We start from the raw sequence: 18,546 nt of genomic DNA, 5'->3' as shown, positions 1-18,546 counted from the left end.
CTTGGAAGCCCCCAAGGCTTGGGGCCTGCACCCTCTGCAGCAATGGCCCAAGCTATACTTTGGCCCCTTTAGCCAAAGCTGGAGCTGGAGTGGCTGGGACACACGGCGTCACGTTCCAAGGTTGCACAGAGCAGTGGGGTCCTGGGCCTGGTGCACAAAACCATTTTTCCTCCTAGGCTTCCAGGCCTGTGATGGGAGGGGCTGCCATGAAGGTCTCTGAAGTGTCCTGGAGGCACTTTCCCCGTTGTCTTGGCTATTAACATTTGGCTCCTCTTTACCTATGCATATTTCTGCAGCAGGCTTGAATTTCTCCCAAGAAAATGGGTTTTTGTTTCCTTAAATATGGTCAGGCTGAAAATTTTCCAAACTTTCATGCTCTGCTTCTCTTTTAAATATAAGTTCCCTTTGCTTATGCAAATGAACATAGGCTTTTAGAAACAGTCAGATGACCTCTGAATGCTTTGATGCTTAAAATTTCTTCCACCAGATACCCTAAATCATCTCAAGTTCACAGTTCCTCCCAGTGTGGGTTCGTCGTCTTGCTGACTTCAGGAGTGGAGCCGCAGACCTTCGCAGTGAGTGTTACAGCTCGTAAAGGTAGTACAGACCCAAAGAGTGAACAGCAGCAAGATTTATTGTGAAGAGCAAAAGAACAAAGCTTCCACAGCCTGGAAGGGGACTGCAGTGGGTTGCTGCTGCTGGCTGGGGTGACCAACTTTTATTTCCTTATTTGGTCCTGCCCACATCCTGCTGATTGGTCCATTTTACAGAGCATTGATTGGTCTGTTTTTATAGAGCACTGATTGGTGTGTTTACAAACCTTTAGCTAGACACAGAGCGCTGATTGGTGCATTTACAAACCTTTAACTAGACAGAAAATTTCCCCAACACCCCACCAGACCGAGAAGCCCAGCCGGTTTCACCTCTCAACAGCACTCCAGCCTGGGTAACAGAGCAAGACTCCCTCTCAGGAAAAAAAAAAATTGCCAACGAAACAAGTCCAGCATCAGATAGATTCACAGCTGAATTCTATCAGACATGATATCAATCTTACTGAAAATATTCCGAAAGATAAAGAAAGAGGAATGCCTCTAAATCATTCTATGAAGTCAATATCACCCTAATTCCAAAACCAGTTAAGGACATAACCAAAAAAAAGAAAGAAAAGAAAACTACAGACCAATATCCCTGATGAACACAGATGCAAAAATCATCAACAAAATGCTAGCTAACCGAATCCAACAGCATATCAAAGGGATAATACAGGTGGATTTTGAGATCATGGCAGATGGGAGGCAGGACTAGATTGCAGCTACAAACAAGGCAGCATGCAGAGGTTTGCACTGTGATTTTTAGCCCAGATTGACTGGAAGAAAAAACCAGCAATCCTGAGAGGATCCAAAGACCCTCGGAAGGAATCAGACCGCTCCTGCAGGACCGAGGAGACACCCTAAATACTGTGAGTGCCCCAACTGCAGAAGTGGGAAGGGAGACTCTCTCCTTTCCCAAACACACCCCCACTAGAGAAGCTGAAGGTCTGTTTGTGGGAGAAGTTTAACTTTACCTGGAGCTGAGTCAAGTTAGAGAGTTGAGCGAAATACAGGCGTACAGGAAGCACCAGAAAGGCGCTGGGAGCTCCGTGGGTCCCCAAGCAGTCCATTCCTGCCTGACACCACAGGAATCCATCGGGAGGATGGCCAGAGGAGCAGGGGGTAAAACTCCACAGGGAGAAGGAATTCTCTAGCGGAACTCTGTAACAATTTGAAAGGGGCGAGAAGCTTCTTGGCCAGAACTTGGGGGAGGGCGTGAATCTGGCGCACAGACTTCACAGGCAGGGGGAAGAACTAAAGCCCTTTTCTTTCACAGTTAGGAGGCAGAAAGCCTCCAATAAGTTTTCAAGTCCATCTCACCCTCTGCCTGGAAACAGACTCAGGGCTGTTGTGGGAGGCACAGTGGGAATGAGAGTGGCCCTGCGGTTTACATCCCTGCTGGATGAGGCCTGTGACTGCTGGCTTCCCCCCATTCCCCGGACAACCAGCATGACTGAGCAGAGGGAGCCACAATCCTCCTAGGTACACAGCTCCAATGACCTGGGAATCTCACTCCCATCCCCCACAGCAGCCACAGCAAGACCCGCCCAAGGAGAGTCTCAGCTCATCACGCCAAGCCTCGCCTACACCTGATGGTCCTTCCCAATCCACCCTAGTAGCAGAAAACAAAGGGAATTTAATCTTGGGAGTTCCAGGGTCCCGCCCACCACAGTCCCTCCCCACACTACTACAGCTGATGCTTTCCGGAAAATGCCACCTCCTGGCAGGAGGCCAACCAGCACAAAAATAGAGCATTAAACCATCGGAGCTAAGGACCTTAACGGAGTCCACTGCATCCTCCACCACCTCCGCTGGAACAGGTGCTGGTATCCACAGCTGAGAGACCCATAGACGGTTCACATCACAGGACTGTGTGCAGACAACACCCAGTACCAGTCTGGAACCGGGTAGACTCGCTGGGTGGCTAGACCCAGAAGAGAGACAATAATTACTGCAGTTTGGCTCACAGGAAGCCACATCCACAGGAAAAGGGGGCGAGCACTACATCAAGGGAACACCCCATGGGAGAAAAAAGTCTGAACAACAGCCTTCAGCCCTAGACCTTCCCTCTGATAGAGCCTACCCAAATAAGAAGGAACCAGAAAACCAACCCTGGTAATATGACAAAACAAGGTGCTTTGACACCCCCCAAAAATCACACTAGTTCACCAGTAATGGATCCAAATCAAGAAGAAATCTCTGATTTACCTGAAAAAGAACTTAGAAGGTTTGTTATTAAGCTAATCAGAGAGGATCAGAGAAAGGCAAATCCCAGTGCAAGGAAATCCAAAAAATGATACAAGAAGTGAAGGGAGAAATATTCAAGGAAATAGATAACTTAAAGAAAAAGCAGTCAAAAATTCAGGAAATTTTGGACACACTTTTAGAAATGTGAAATGCTCTGGAAAATCTCAGCAACAGAATTGAACAAGTAGAAGAAAAAAATTCAGAGCTCAAAGACAAGATCTTTGAATTAACCCAATCCATCAAAGTCAAAAAAAAGAGAGTAAGAAAATATAAACAAAGCCTCCAAGAAGTCTGAGATTATGTTAAGAATAATCAGTGCTCCCCTGAGGAAGAAGACAATTCTAAAAGCTTGGAAAACTTATTTGGGGAAATAGTTGAGGAAAACTTCCCTAGCCTTGCTAAAGACCTAGACGTGCAAATACAAGAAGCACAAAAAACACCAGGGAAATTCATCGCAAAAACATCTTTATCTAGGCACATTGTCATCAGGTTATCCAAAGTTAAGACAAAGGAAAGAATCTTAAGAGCTGTGAGATGGAAGCACCAGGTTGCCTATTAAGGAAAACCTATCAGATTAACAGCAGATTTCTCAGAAGAAACCCTACAAGCTAGAAGGGATCGGGACCCTATCTTCGGCCTCCTCAAACAAAATGATTGCCAAGAATTTTGTAGCCAGCAAAACTAATCATCATATATGAAGAAAAGATACAGTCATTTTCAGACAAACAAATGCTGAGAGAATTCACCATTACCAAACCACCACTACATGAACTGCTAAAAGAAGCTCTAAATCTTTAAACAAATCCTGGAAACACATCCAAACAGAACCTCTTTAAAGCATAAATCATGCAGGACCTATAAAACAAAAATACAAGCTAAAAAGCAAAAACAAAAAAAGTACTGAGGCAACAAAGAGCATGATGAATGCAATGGTACCTCACATTTCAATACTGACATTGAATGTAAATGGCCTATATATGCTACACTTAAAAAATACAGAACCACAGAATGGGTAAGAACTCACCAACCAACTATCTGCTGCATTCAGGAGACTCACCTAACACATAAAGACTCACATAAACTTAAAGTAAAGGGGTGGGAAAAGGCATTTCTTGCAAAGCAAATGGACACCAAAAGCAAGCAGGGGTAGCTATTCTTACATCAGGCAAAAAAACTTTAAAGCAACAGCAGTTAAGAAGAACATTATATAATGATAAAAAGTCTTGTCCAACAGAAAAATATCACAATCCTAAACATATATGCACCTAACACTGGAGTTCCCAAATTTATAAAACAATTACTACTAGACCTAAGAAACGAGATAGACAGCAACACAATAATAGTGGGGGACTTCAGTACTCCACTGACAGCACTAAACAGGTCATCAAGACAGAAAGTCAACAAAGAAACAATGGATTTAAACTATGCCTTGGGACAAATTCACTTAACAGATATATATAGAACATTGCATCCAACAACCGCAGAATACACATTCTGTTCAACAACACATGGAACTTTCTCCAAGATAAACCATGTGATAGGCCATAACACAAGCCTCAATAAATTTAAGAAAGTTGAAATTACATCAAGCACTCTCTCAGACCACAGTGGAATAAAACTAGAAATCAACTCCAAAAGGAACCTTCAAAACCAAGCAAATACATGGAAATTAAATAACCTGCTCCTGAATGAGAATTGGGTCAAAAACAAAATCAAGATGGAAATTTAAAAATTCTTTGAACTGCATGACAATAATGACACAACCTGTCGAAACTCTAGGATACAGCTAAGGTGGTGCTAAGAGGAAAGTTCATAGCCCTGAACACCTACATCAAAAAGTCTGAAAGAGCACAAATAGACAATCTAAGGTCACACCTCAAGGAACTAGCGAAACAAGAACAAATCAAACTGAAACCCAGCAGAAAAAAGGAAATAACGAAGATCAGAGCAGACTAAATGAAATTGCAACAACAAACAAAAAAAAAGATAAATGAAACAAGAAACTGGTTTGTTGAAAAGATAAAATAAAATTGATAAACCATTAAGCAAAATTAACCGAGAAAAGAAGAAAATCCAAATAACCTCACTAAGAAACAAAACAGGATATACTACAATTGACACCACTGAAATACAAAAGATCATTCAAGGCTACTATCAACACCTTTACACACATAAGCTAGAAAACCTAGGAGAAAGGGATAAATTCCTGGAAAAATACAATTTCCTAACTTATATCAGAAAGAATTAGATACCCTGAACACACCAATACAAGCAGTGAGATTGAAATGGTAATTTTAAAATTATCAACAAAAAAAAGTCCAGGACCAGACGGATTCATAGGAGAATTCTACCAGATATTCAAAGAAGTGGTACCAATCCTTTTGACACAATTCCACAAGATAAAGGAAAAAGGAACCCTCCATAATTCATTCTGTGAAGCCAGCATTACCCTAATGCCAAAACCAGGAAAGGGCACAATCAACAAAGAAAACTACAGATCAATATCCTTGATGAACACAGATGCTAAAATCCTTAACAAAATACTAGCTAACTGAATCCAACAACATATCAAAAAGATAATCCACCAGGATCAAGTGGGTTTCATACCAAGGATGCAAGGACCATTTAACCATATACAGGTCAATAAATGTCATACTCCACATAAACAAAATTAACAACAAAAATCACACAATCATCTCGATAGATGCAGAAAAAAAAAGGATTCAACAAAATCCAGCATCACTTTATGATTACAACGCTCAGCAATATCAGCATACAAGGGACATACCTCAATGTAATAAAAGCCATCTATGACAAACCCACAGCCAATATAATACTGAATGGGGAGAAGTTGAAAGCATTCTCTCTGAGAACGGGAACAAGACAAGGACGCCCACTCTCACCACTCCTCTTCAACACAGTACTGGAAGTCCTAGCCAGAGCAATCAGACAAGAGAATGATATAAAGGGCATCCAAATTAGTAAAGAGGAAGTCAAACAGTCACTGTTTGCTGACGTTATGATTGTTTGCCTTGAAAACCCTAAAGACTCCTCCAGAAAGCTCCTAGAACTGATAAAAGAATTCAGCAAAGTTTTTGGACACAAGATTAATGTACATAAATCATAGCTCTTCTATACACCAACAGTGACCAAGCAGAGAATCAAATCAAGAACTCGACCCCTTTTACAACAGCTGCAAAAAAAAAAAAAAAAACACTTTAGGAATATACCTAACAAAGGAGTCAAAAGGCCTCTACAAGGAAAACAAAAAAACACTGCTGAAAGAAATCATAGATGACACCAACAAATGGAAACACATCCCACGCTCATGAACAGGTAGGATCAATATTGTGAAAATGACCATACTACCAAAAGTAATTACAAATTCAGTGTAATCCCCATCAAAATACCACTATCATTCTTCACAGAACTAGAAAAAAAATTCTAAAATTCATATGGAACCAAAAAAAAGCCCACATAACCAAAACAAGACTAAACAAAAAGAACAAACCTGGAGGCATCACACTACCTGATTTCAAACTATACTATAAGGCCATAGTCACCAAAACAGCATGGTACTGGCATAAAAATAGGCACATAGACCAATTGAACAGAATAGAAAACCCAGGAATAAACCCAAATACTTAGGGCCAACTGATCTTTGACAAAGCATGCAACAACACAAAGTGGGGAAAGGACACCCTATTCAACAAATGATGCTGGGATAATTGGCAAGCCACATGTAGGAGAATTAAACTGGATCCTCATCTCTCATCTTATACAAAAATCAACTCAAGATAGATCATGGACTTTAAGACTTGAAACTATAAAAATTATAGAAGATAACACTGGAAAAACCATCCTAGACATTGGCTTAGGCAAGGATTTCATGACCAAGAACCCAAAAGCAAATGCAGTAAAAACAAAGATAAATAGCTGGGACCTAATTAAACTAAAGAGCTTTTGCACCACAAAAGGAACAGTCAGCAGAGTAAACAAACAACCTACAGAGTGCTAGAAAACCTTCACAATCTACACATCTGACAAAGGGGCTAATATCCAGAATCTACAACAAACTCAAACAAATCAGTAAGAAAAAAATAGCCACGCACAGTGGCTCACACCTGTAATCCCAGCACTTTGAGAGGCCGAGTCAGGTGGATCACGAGGTCAGGAGATCGAGATCATCCTGGCTAACATGGTGAAACCCCGTATCTACTAAAAATATTTTTTTTTAATTAGCTGGGCGTGGTGGCGGGCACCTGTAGTCCCAGCTACTCGAGAAACTGATGCAGGAGAATGGCGTGAGCCCGGCAGGCAGAGCTTGCAGTGAGCCGCTGCACTCCAGCCTGGGTGACAGAGCGAGGCTCCATCTCAAAAAAAAAAAAAATACAAAATGAGCCAGGCGTGGTGGCAGGTGCCTGTAATCCCAGCTACTTGGGAGGCTGAGGCAGGAGAATCACTTAAACCTGGGAGGCGGAGGTTGCTGTGAGCCAAGATCTCACCATTGCACTCCAGCCTGGGCAGCAAGAACAAGATTCTGTCTCAAAAAACAAACAAACAAACAATCCCATCAAAAAGTGGGCTAAGGACATGAATAGACAAATCTCAAAAGAAGATATACAAATGTCCAACAAACATATTAAAAAATGCTCAACACCACTAATGGTGAGGGAAATGCAAATCAAAACCACAATGAGATACCACCTCACTCCTGCAAGAATGGCCATAATCAAAAAAACAGCAGTAGACGTTGGCGTGGACGCAGTGAACCAGGAACACTTCCACACTGCTGGTGGGAATGTATACTACTACAGCCACTATGGAAACAGTGTGGAGATTCCTTAAAGAACTAAAAGGGGAATTATCATTTGATCTGGCAATCCCACTAGTAGGTATCTACCCAGAGGAAAAGAAGTCATTATTTGAAAAATATACTTGCACATGCATGTGGAACCAACCCAAATGCTGATCAATCAATGAGTGGATTAAAAAAAACCTGATACATATATATGTATGGAATACTACACAGCCATGAAAAGGAATGAATTAACAGCATTTGCAGTGACCTGGATGAAACTGGAGATTAATATTCTAAGTGAAGTAACTAAGGAATGGAAAACCAAACATCTTATGTTCTCACTGATATGTGGAAGTTAGCTATGAGGATGTAAAGGCAAAGAATGATACACAATGGACTGTGGGGTCTTGGGGAGAAAAGTAGGAGGGGGTCAAGGGATAAAAGACTACAAATATGGTGCAGTGTATACTGCTCGGGTGATGACTGCACCAAAATCTCACAAATCACCACTAAACAACTTACTCATGTAACCAAATACCACCAGTACCCCAATAACTTAAGAAAAAAAAATTTTAAAGATAATACAGCAGTAGCCAAGTGGGTTTCATACCAGGGATGCAGGGATATATAAGTCAATAAAAGTAATATATCCAGTAAACAAAATTAAAAACAAAAATCACATTATTATCCCAATCAATGCTGAAAAAGCATTTGACAAAATTCAGCATCGCTTTATGATTAAAACCCTCAGAAAAATTGACATAGAAGGGATATATCTCAAGATAATGCTATCTATGACAAACCGACAGCCTACATTATACTGAACAGGGAAAAGTTGAAAACATTCCCCCTGAGAACTGGAACAAGCCAAGGATGCTCACTTTCACCACTTCATTCAACATAGTACTGGAAGTCCTAGCCAAAGCAAGCAGACATGAGAGAGAAAGAAAGAAAGGGCATCCAAATCAGTAAAGAGGAAGTCAAACTTGCAGTTCACTGATAAGATTGTATACCTAGAAAACTCTCAAGACTCATCCAAAAGGCTTCTAGATTGGATAAGTGAATTTGGTAAAGTTTCAGAATACAAAATAAATATTCACAAGTCAGTAACACCACTAAATACCAACAATGACCAAGCTAAGAAACAAATCAAGAACGCAATCCCTTTTACAACAGCTGCAATATATATAGAGAGAACTGTTGTGTGTGTGTGCATATATATATATATATATATAAAATCATAAAGCATTGCTTTATGATTAAAACCCTCAAAAATTGGCATGGAAGGGACATACCTCAAGGTAATAAAAACTATCTAAGACATATATATAAAACCAAGGAGATGAAAGACCTCCACAAGGAAAACTACGAAACACTGCTGAAAGAAGTCACTGATGACAAACAAATGGAAACACATCCCATGCTCATGGATGGGTAAAATCAATATTGTGAAAATGACCATCCTGTCAAAAGCAATCTACATATTCAGTGCAATTCCTATCAAAGTACCATCAATTCTTCACAGAACTAGAAAAAAAAAATTCTAAAATTCATATGGAACCAAAAAGGACCCCACATAACCAAAGCAAGACTAAGCAAAACAAAACAAAACAAAATCTGGAGACATCACATTAACTGACTTCAAACTATCCTGCAAGATTTAAACCAGTATCAAAACAGCATGTTACCAATATAAAAATAGGCACATAGACCAATGGAAGAGAATAGAGAACCCAGAAATAAAGCCAAATACTTACAACCAACTGATCTTCAACAAAGAAAGCAAAAATACAAAGTGGGGAAGGGGCACCCTAGTCAACAAATAGTGGTGGGATAACTGGCAAGCCACATACAGAAGAATGAAACTGGATCCTCATCTCTCACCTCATACAAACATCAACTCAAGATGGATCAAAGACTTACACATAAGACCTGAAACCATAAAAACTTTACAAGATAACACTGGAAAAAACTCTTCTAGACATTGACTTAGGCAAAAATTTCAAGACCAAAAACCCAAAAGCAAAACTAACAAAAGCAAAAATAGATCTGACCTAATTAAACACTTCGGCACAGCAAAAGAAATACTCAGCAGTGTAAACAGACACCTCACCGAATGGGAGAAAATATTCGCAAACTATGCATCCTACAAAGGACTAATATCCAGAATCTACAAGGAACTCAAATCAGCAAGAAAAAAAGAAATAATCCCATCAAAAAGTGGGCAAAGAACATGAATAGACAGTTCTCAAAAGAAGATATACAAATGACTAACAAACACGTGGGAAAAAAAATGCTCAACATCACTAATTATCAGGGAAATGCAAATTAAAACCACAATGAAATACCACCTTACTTCTGCAAGACTGGCCATAATTTAAAAAGTCAAAAAATAGTAGACGTTTGCAAGATTGTGATGAAAAGGGCACTTTTACACTGATAGTGGGAATATAAACTACTACATCCACTGTGGAAAACTTTATGGAGACTCCTTAAAGAACTAAAAGTAAAACTACCATTTGATCCAGTAGTCCCACTGTTGAGTATCTACCCAGAGGAAAAGAAGTCATTATATGAGCCACTTGCATCTGCATGTTTATAGGAGCAGAATTCACAATTGCAAAAATACGGAACCAGCCTAAATGCCCCTTGACCAACAAGTGGATAAAGAAAATGTGATATATTTACACCATGGAATATTACTCAGCCATAAAAAGGAATGAAGTAACGGCATTTGCAGCAATTTGTATGGAATTGGAGACCATTATTCCAAGTGAAGTAACTCAGGAATGGAAAACCAAACATCGTATGTTCTCACTTATAGGGGGAGCTAAGCTATGAGGATGCAAAGGCATAAGAATGATATAATGGGCCAGGCATGGTGGCCCACACCTGTAATCCCAGCACTTTGGGAGGCTGAGGCAGGCAGATCATGAAGTCAGAAGATTGAGACCATCCTGGTTAACATAATGAAACCCCATTTCTACTAAAAATACAAAAAATTAGCCATTGTGGCACGCGCCTGTAGTCCCAGTTACTCGGGAGCCTGAGGCAGGAGAATGGCTTGAACCTGGGAGACGGAAGTTGCAGTAAGCCGAGATTGCACCACTGAACTCCAGCCAGGGCAACAGAGCAAGACTCTGTCTCAAAAAAAAAAAAAAAAAAGAAAAAAAAAAGAAAGAAAGAAAAAGATAAAATGGACTTTGGGGACTCGGGGGAAAGAGGGAGGAGGGTGAGGGATAAAAAACTACACATTGGGTACAGTGTACACTGCTCAGGTGATGAGTACACAAAAATCTCAGAAATCACCACTGAAAAACTTACCCATATAACAAAAAATGACCTGTTCCCCAAAAACTATTGAAATTTTTAAAAATGTAAACATTAGCCACGCATGTTGATGCACACCTATAGTCCCAGCTACTTAGGAAGCTGTGGTAGGAGTATCTCTTGAGCTTGGGAAGTCAAGGCTGCAGTGACCTATGATTGCACCACTGAACTTCATCCTGGGCAACAAAGTGAGACCCTGTCTCAAACACACACACACACACACACACAAAATTAAAAACTGGTTTTGTCCTGGCACCTGGTTATTATAATTTGAGGCAGAAATAATTTTCTTTGTTTAAATTTTTTTTTTTTTTTTTTTTTTTTTTTTTGAGACGGAGTCTCGCTCTGTCGCCCGGGCTGGAGTGCAGTGGCCGGATCTCAGCTCACTGCAAGCTCCGCCTCCCGGGTTCCCGCCATTCTCCTGCCTCAGCCTCCCGAGTAGCTGGGACTACAGGCGCCCGCCACCTCGCCCGGCTAATTTTTTTTTATTTAAGAAGCATCTCAGCCGGGCGAGGTGGCTCACACCTGTAATCCCAGCACTTTAGGAGGCCGAGGTGGGCAGATCACCTGAGGTCAGGAGTTCAAGACCAGTCTGACAAACATGGAGAAACCCCGAGTCTACTAAAAATACAAAATTAGCAGGGCGTGGTGGCGCATGCCTGTCATGCCAGCTACTCAGGAGGCCGAGGCAGAAGAATTGCTTGAACCCAGGAGGCCGAGGTTGTGGTGAGCCGAGATTGCACCATTGCACTCCAGCCTGGGCAACAAAGGCAAAACTCCGTCTCAAAAAAAAAAGAAAAAGGAAAGAAAAAAAGCATCTCTACCCACCAGTAACTATACAATTAAGAGGTCACACCTTTGTTTCATCATCATAAGCAAGGTAAATATTACTAAAGAACATACCTGTCCATAAAAGGGACCTGGTGACAGAGGACAGCCTCTCCCAGGGTAACAGGCACCCAGGACTCCATTCTATCAACGATTTCGAAAACAATGGGTGTGACCAAGTGCTAGGATACGTGTGATTAACTTCCTGAACTATGGCAAATTTAAAAGATGCCCTCCCAGCTCCTGCCTGCGTGCCGCACATCCTCCAAGGTGCATGACTCCATTATCCTTTTAACTGATGGCACTACCTCTTGGCCATTACCACCTCCCAAGAGATCCCATTCACTCTTTTTTACCAGGGAAAGACCTGCTCCAGTTAATGCCTTCTCCTTCACAGTGATTTTCTTTGACTTTACAGGGAGAGCCATTTGGTCAAGAGGTTTGCCCGTTGGATCCTGTGTCCTTCTGCACTGCTAATGTGTATCTGTGGCCCTGCTTTAAAACCCAAATACAAACACCTCTGCCATGAAGCCGTTCCTGATTGCCAGTGCCCTCAACAGTGGAATAAGCTGTCAGGCATCTTAGAGATCTAGACCCGTGGTTCTCAATCCCGACTTCCCCAGGCCTCCTGAGCAGTTTTTAATAGGTGCATCAGCCCTGGATTCTTAACAGTAGGTCTGAGAGGGGGACTTACCGCTTGCGTTAATATTGTGCACAGGGTTGATGGGCAACACACACACAGGGTGCAGAACCATTCCACGAGACCAACCTCCTAGTGTGTCCGGAATTGGTTCCTTCCGGAGAGTTCTTGGTCTGGCTTTCAAGAACGAAGCTGTGGACCCTCGCGATGAGTGTTACAGTTCTAACAATGGTGTGTCCGGAGTTTGTTCGTTCAGATGTTCAGATGTGTCCGGAGTTTCTTCCTTCTGGTGGGTTCATGGTCTTGCATGACCTCAGGAGTGAAGCCGCAAACCTTCGCAGCCAGTGTTACAGCTCTTAAAGGTGGCATCCGGAGTTGTTCCTTCCTCCCAGTGGGTTCACGGCCTCGCTGACTGCAGGGTTGAAGTCACAGACCTTTGCAGTGAGTCTTACAGCTCTTAAAGATGGTGTGTCCGAAGCTGTTTGTTCCTCCCCGGGGGTTCATGGTTTCGCTGACTTCAGGAGTGAAGCCTCAGACCTTCGCAGTGAGTGTTAGGGCTCTTAAAGGTGGCGCTTCCAGATTTGTTCTTGCCCGCGGGTTCATGGTTTCGCTGGCGCTGGCTTCAAGAGTGAAGCTGCAGACCTTCCCGGTGAGTTTTACAGCTCATAAACGTAACGCAAACCCAAAAGTTGGCAGCAGTAAGAGTTATTGCGAAAAGCAAGGAACAAAACCTCCATAACATGTAACAAGACCCAAGCAGCTTACCACTGTTGGCGCACGCGGCCAGCTTTTATTCCCTTATTTGGCCCCGCCCACATCAGGTGGTCTATTTTACACAGCGCTGATTGGTCTATTTTACAGAGTGCTGGTTGGTCCATTTTACAGAGTGCTGATTGGTCCATTTTTACAGAGTGCTGATTGGTCCATTTTTACAGAGTGCTGATTGGTGTGTTTACAAACCTCTAGCTAGACACAGAGCGCTCATTGGTGCATTTACAATCCTTTAGCTAGACAGAAAAGCTCCAGGTCCCCACTGGATTAGCTAGACACAGAGCACTGATCAGTGCATTTTTACAGAGTGCTGACTGGTGTGTTTACAAACCTTTAGCTAGACACAGAGTGCTGATTAGTGTGTTTACAATCCTTTAGCTAAACAGAAAAGTTCTCCAAGTCCCCATCCTACCCAGAAGCCCAGCCAGCTTCACCTCTCAGTAGCTTATACAAGACGATGCTGCTGGGACAGCACAATACCACAAAGAAAGTCATGCCTCCTCAGCAGGAAGCCCCGTTCTCCGGGACAGGAACTTTGTCTCCTTCTTAATCGTCACCTAGAACTGCTCCCACCTGTCAGATCTGCTATCAGATGGGAACATGGCAGATTTGCTGAACGAATGAAAGAATGAATGAATGAATGAATGAAGTGACACTCAAAGTTAGCCACCAAACTTAAACTAGGAAAACTGGGTTGTGGACCCTGATGGACGGTTGGCGCCTTCTTCCTTTGCTGGACGGTGATCTGTGGCTGTTTCTCTGGGTGTGTTCGTAGTAGTTGCCTGGCTTGGTAACAAACACTCTTCAGAGCCACAGCCTCTGCTCGGGATCCTCGCCGCCTCCCAGGCCCTGCGATCTCTTTGCATCCCAGGAGGTCACGGTTGGTTGCAGTCCTCCTGGGTGACTCAGGAACCAGCCCCTCCTGAAGCACACAGCTTAGGGAGTTCCTGGGGCCAGAGACATCTCCAGGGGAAAGTCAAGGGCCTGGAGGAAGTGCGGACCTGACGACAGAGGCCCCGCATGCTGGCCGGGACCGGGAAGGGCGGTCAAGGGTGGAAAGCGGCTGGCTGCTGCCAGGCCTGGAGGAGTGGAGCGGGGCGGGGCGCAGCGGGGCGGGGCGGGCCTGGAGCTGCACCTGCTTCTGGGCGGACGCACTTGGCGTGCGGCGCGGGCTGCAGACGGCTGCGAGGCGCTGGGCACAGGTCAGACGTCCGTACCCGCAGGGGGCTGGAACCTGGAGGAGGGCTCGAAGGGAGAGAGGGCCCCGCCAAGGAGCTGGGCTGTGATGGAGAGGGGGTTCCGACTCGCAGGGGACCTGCGGGGGAGGGGACGCGGACAGGGAGGGGCTACGGACTGGGAGGGGTTCTGGGACAGGGTTGGAGGCTCCGCTAGGGGAGGACGGGAGGGGATGGAGGGCCCTGGTGTCGCGGAAGCCCACCTGGGGCCCCCTCCGGGCTTCAGAACTGGTGTGCACACTACTCCCACCGCCCCCAAGTGCCTCTGTCCGGCTGGCCGCGGCCCTGGAATGAATATTCCTCGGTCCCCCGCGAGTCAGGTCTGCCGCGTTGCCGGGTGAGGGGAAGGTGTGAAGCCCCCGACCTCCGTCTGCCCCGTGAGTCCGGGGACGCGCGCCCCTGGGGATGCCATCTGGCCCCTGGGCTGTGTCCAGTCACAGCTCACATAGCTCTGGGCACTGGTACCCCAACTGCCTTTCCCTGTTAGCTGCGATACACAAATATACACGAGCCAGATCCTTTCCTGAGGCCAGGAAGCCTGGAATCTAATAACGCGGCGGTGGATAAAGTCCCTCGAGCCAGCGCTTAGCTTCCGCTAATGGAACCATGGATAGAAGCGGATGTCAGGTGCAGTGGGGGAGAAATTTGCGGGGGTGGCTCTGTCTAGGGCCAGAGAAACAACCTCTGAAACTTTGATCCAGTCCTAGAGGGAAGAAAGATGTGAGTTTCAGCCAGGGAAACCTAGCACTTTAAGAAATAGAAACCCTTTCAAAATTTGAGGGCAGGTAGCTCTCCTAAAAGTTGCAGAAATGGCCACTTCTTTCACGTTCTCTGCCGCTTTCTCCTCCCGCGCCTTTTTGTCTCCTAGGGTCGCATAGCCTTCCGAACAGACCTGCCTACAGCATTTTACCTGCAATTTTACACTCATTGTAATAGGAAGGATGGCTTATTGTTCATGAGAAACGTGTACTGTTTTTAACCGGATGTGTAATATCTTCAGTGTAACCTGGATGTTGTGCAGTGGGAAGTTATGGAAAGAATCGGGACACAGGGTTAGGTAGGGGCCCAGAAGCGTCACACTTAGCTCTTCGTGACTGTGAGCTTCTTGATTTAATAAGGATATTGGCTCCCTCTGTTCCTGGGGTTTCTGGGAAAAGATATGGAACTGATACGAAGGTTTTATTGCATATGGCCCACTGATTTTACAAGCGGAGGTGCCTGAGATAAGCAGAAGGTGAGGCATGACCTCTGGCTGTGCATTATTTGTTATGATATTACAGGAGCCAAGCATTCCATTTCCTTCTTTTTAGAGAGCTTTGATTTCCTCTCACATCTTCATGAAGATGGAAACAGTGTCCCAACTTACTTATCCTCAGGCCACACCCGTTCCCATTTATTCCATGAGTTCCTCCCACACGCTTCTGCTCGGTGTTGGTTGTGACGGCCGAGGCAAAGCTATTGAATCTCACATCTGGCACCAGTTATTCTTGTTTCTCATCTCCCCCCTACCTTCAGTTAAACATCAGCTGCCATACTTAACTGTTCAAAGTACAGATGTTACCTGTATTGGGTGTAATCAAAAGATTATCTCTTTTCCTCAAATGTAAAATGGGTGAGGACAGTTTCACCACACATAGAGTCACTCCCCTAGTCAAAGTCCTTGCTATTACAAAACTTTTTATTGTAATAGAATTGAAGTCACTAGTGTGTCATCAACTAATGGCTATTATATATTATAGACACATTCCATATTTGTTTCTATAGACAGGTCATAAGACAAACACTAGATTATTCCCAGTATGAGACCACACTGAATATGAACAATTAGAGGCCACAGGTGAGTGCTGTCCTCCTCACACTTTCTTTGAACTCTTAAGCTTCTACCCTTTTAACCAGCCAGCCCTCTCCTCGAAACCTTCACTGAGGCTAGAAACAAACACAAAGAGACTATTCGAATTTTAGCGAATTTTGTCTCTCTTTTCTGTTCTCTTGTGTAAAAATTAAATGACCACAAGCTACACCACTGGAGGAAAAAGGAAAGTCAAAAGGTGTATCAGCCTCCTGTATGTGATGCAGAGTTCAACTGAATATAGCAAGGTACACACCCGCGTTCTCCTTGCCAGGACTTAGATATCCTAAGCCATTATCTTGCTGGTTGTTGAAATCATAATGAGGCTTTACAGAGCACAAGGTGATGTTTGTAAACAGCACTGTTCAGGGAAGATAAGAATCCGCATTTCAAAAACAAGGAGATGGAAACAGAGATATTGTGTATGTGGTCCAGGGTTCGTCAGTAATTCAATGGCAGAGCCAGAACTTAAACCAGCATTCCTTCCAGAATGCCACAGCTGCCTCTGGAGTGGTTTTCGTTGTTCTTGTTGAATTTTGTGATGGAAGATTGTGATTTGTTTTTCTTGAACACTTAATATGTTTTCTGACTTGAATTGTTAGAATCTAAACTTAGAAACTCTCTTGTTTGGTATATCTCATGCCCAGCTTTGTTCCATATAATTACAAAAATATCTTAGAGCTGGGTATAATCTTAAAGATTGTCAAGTCCAATCTTGTGGTTTTTCAAGAAGAAAATTGGATTCAAGAAAAATAAAGCAAGTACCTCATGTTGCTTCCCCAAATCTACTTCATTGAAGAATTGGAGCTACAAACAATGTTCAGATTATTGCTCCTTCTGTCATGTGGTCCCTTGAGAATTTGCCAAATGTATAAATCCAGTGACTGACTTCGATGTACTTTTTTGGTTTGAGGTCTGTGACAGCAAACATAACCTCCCTCAGATGCCTATGGACCTTCTAACTGTAGCCATTATTATAGTGGCTAAAGACACAGAGCTTTACTTGTCTTATTCCTAGCACAGTGCCCTTAGCAGGCATACATAAAATGTGGTCAGATAAATACGTCAGATAAACATCTGAAAAAGTGTGAGATGTCATTAGAAGTTCATTCAGCTACAAGAACAGAAAACCCTGCTACAGCAGCTTAAACAAGTAAGGAGTTTGTTTTTCTCAGAGAACGAGAAGTCTGGAGGTGAGAAGGCTGGGGCTGGGAAAGGGGTTCCGATGTGAACGTCATCTGAGACAAGTTCCTTCTGTCTTCCCGCACAACCCTCCTTAGCATGGTGCTTTCATCCCCACTTCCCCAAGCTGCAGCACAAAGACGGGCAGAGGCATGTGCCAGTAGAGTCTTGTCTTGTCTTGTCTTGTCTTTTCTGTTTTCTTTTCTTTTCTTTTCTTTCTCTCTCTCTTTCTCTCTCTCTCTCTGTCTCTGTCTCTTTCTTTCTTTCAAGACGGAGTCTCACTCAATGGCATGATCTTGGCTCACTAAAACCTCCACTTCCCAGGTTCAAGTGATTCTTCTGCCTCAACCTCCGAGTAGCTGGGATTACAGACATGTGCCACCATGCCCAGCTAAGTTTTGTATTTTTAGTAGAGATGGGGTTTCACCATGTTGATCAGGCTGGTCTTGAACTCTTGACCTCGTGATCTGCCCCCTCAGCCTGCCAAAGTGCTGGGATTACAGGTGTGAGCCACCGCGCCTGGCCTGTCCTTCTTTATAATAAATAATAATAATAACAGCTTTTCTGGTAGCCCACCCCAAAAGACTTCTTACATGTCATTGGTCAGAACTATGTCACATACACACTGTTAACGGTAAGGGAAATTGAGAGAATCTAGTGTTTTAGATGGACACGTTGCCAATACATCAAAATAAGAATTTTGGGCCGAGCACAGTGGCTCACACCTGTAAATCCAGCACTTTGGGAGGTCAAGGCAGGTAGATCACCTGAGGTCAGGAGTTCAAGACCAGCCTGGCCAACCTGGTGAAACCCCATCTCTACTAAAAATACAAAAAATCAGCCGGGCGTGCTGGCAGGCGCCTATAGTCCCAGCTACTCAGGAGGCTGAGGCAGGAGAATCGCTTGAACCCAGGAGGCAGAGGTTGCAGTGAGCCGAGATCATGCCACTTGCACTCCAGCCTGGGCAACAAGAACAAAACTCCGTCTCAAAAAATAATAATAACAAAATAGGAATTTTGTTAATAAGGCAGGGGAGAGAATGAACATTGGGTAGGCAGCCAGCAGTGTCTGCC

At 43.6% G+C, this 18,546-nt stretch overlaps 1 protein-coding gene and 2 long non-coding RNA genes across 5 annotated transcripts in view; 2 read left to right on the top strand and 1 right to left on the bottom strand.

Annotated features, from left to right (window-relative positions):
• Positions 1 to 12,735, bottom strand: part of LOC101004748 — a 47,532-nt gene extending 34,797 nt beyond the window's left edge. For 2 of the 3 annotated variants that reach the window (XR_001895303.3, XR_637985.4), the window contains exon 1: positions 12,491 to 12,735. This is a non-coding gene — a long non-coding RNA (uncharacterized LOC101004748). The remainder of the gene's footprint in view (positions 1 to 12,490) is intronic. The other variant, XR_637984.4, reaches the window with a different exon arrangement.
• LOC103878018 lies at positions 11,946 to 12,326 on the top strand. The gene is made up of 2 exons (XR_637983.4): positions 11,946 to 12,066; positions 12,215 to 12,326. It is a non-coding gene; the product is annotated as an uncharacterized LOC103878018 (long non-coding RNA).
• A 1,600-nt stretch (positions 12,736 to 14,335) lies between the features above and the next one.
• The window catches only part of TMEM45B (transmembrane protein 45B), a 46,314-nt gene continuing 42,103 nt past the window's right edge, over positions 14,336 to 18,546 (top strand). Inside the window, exon 1 of the mRNA XM_003910955.4 lies at positions 14,336 to 14,409. The gene's annotated coding sequence lies outside the window, so the exon portion shown is untranslated. The remainder of the gene's footprint in view (positions 14,410 to 18,546) is intronic.

Source organism: Papio anubis, chromosome 12 (genome assembly GCF_008728515.1).
Source record: "Papio anubis isolate 15944 chromosome 12, Panubis1.0, whole genome shotgun sequence".
Lineage (NCBI taxonomy): Eukaryota > Metazoa > Chordata > Mammalia > Primates > Cercopithecidae > Papio > Papio anubis.
This window is presented reverse-complemented; position numbering and strand designations above follow the sequence as displayed.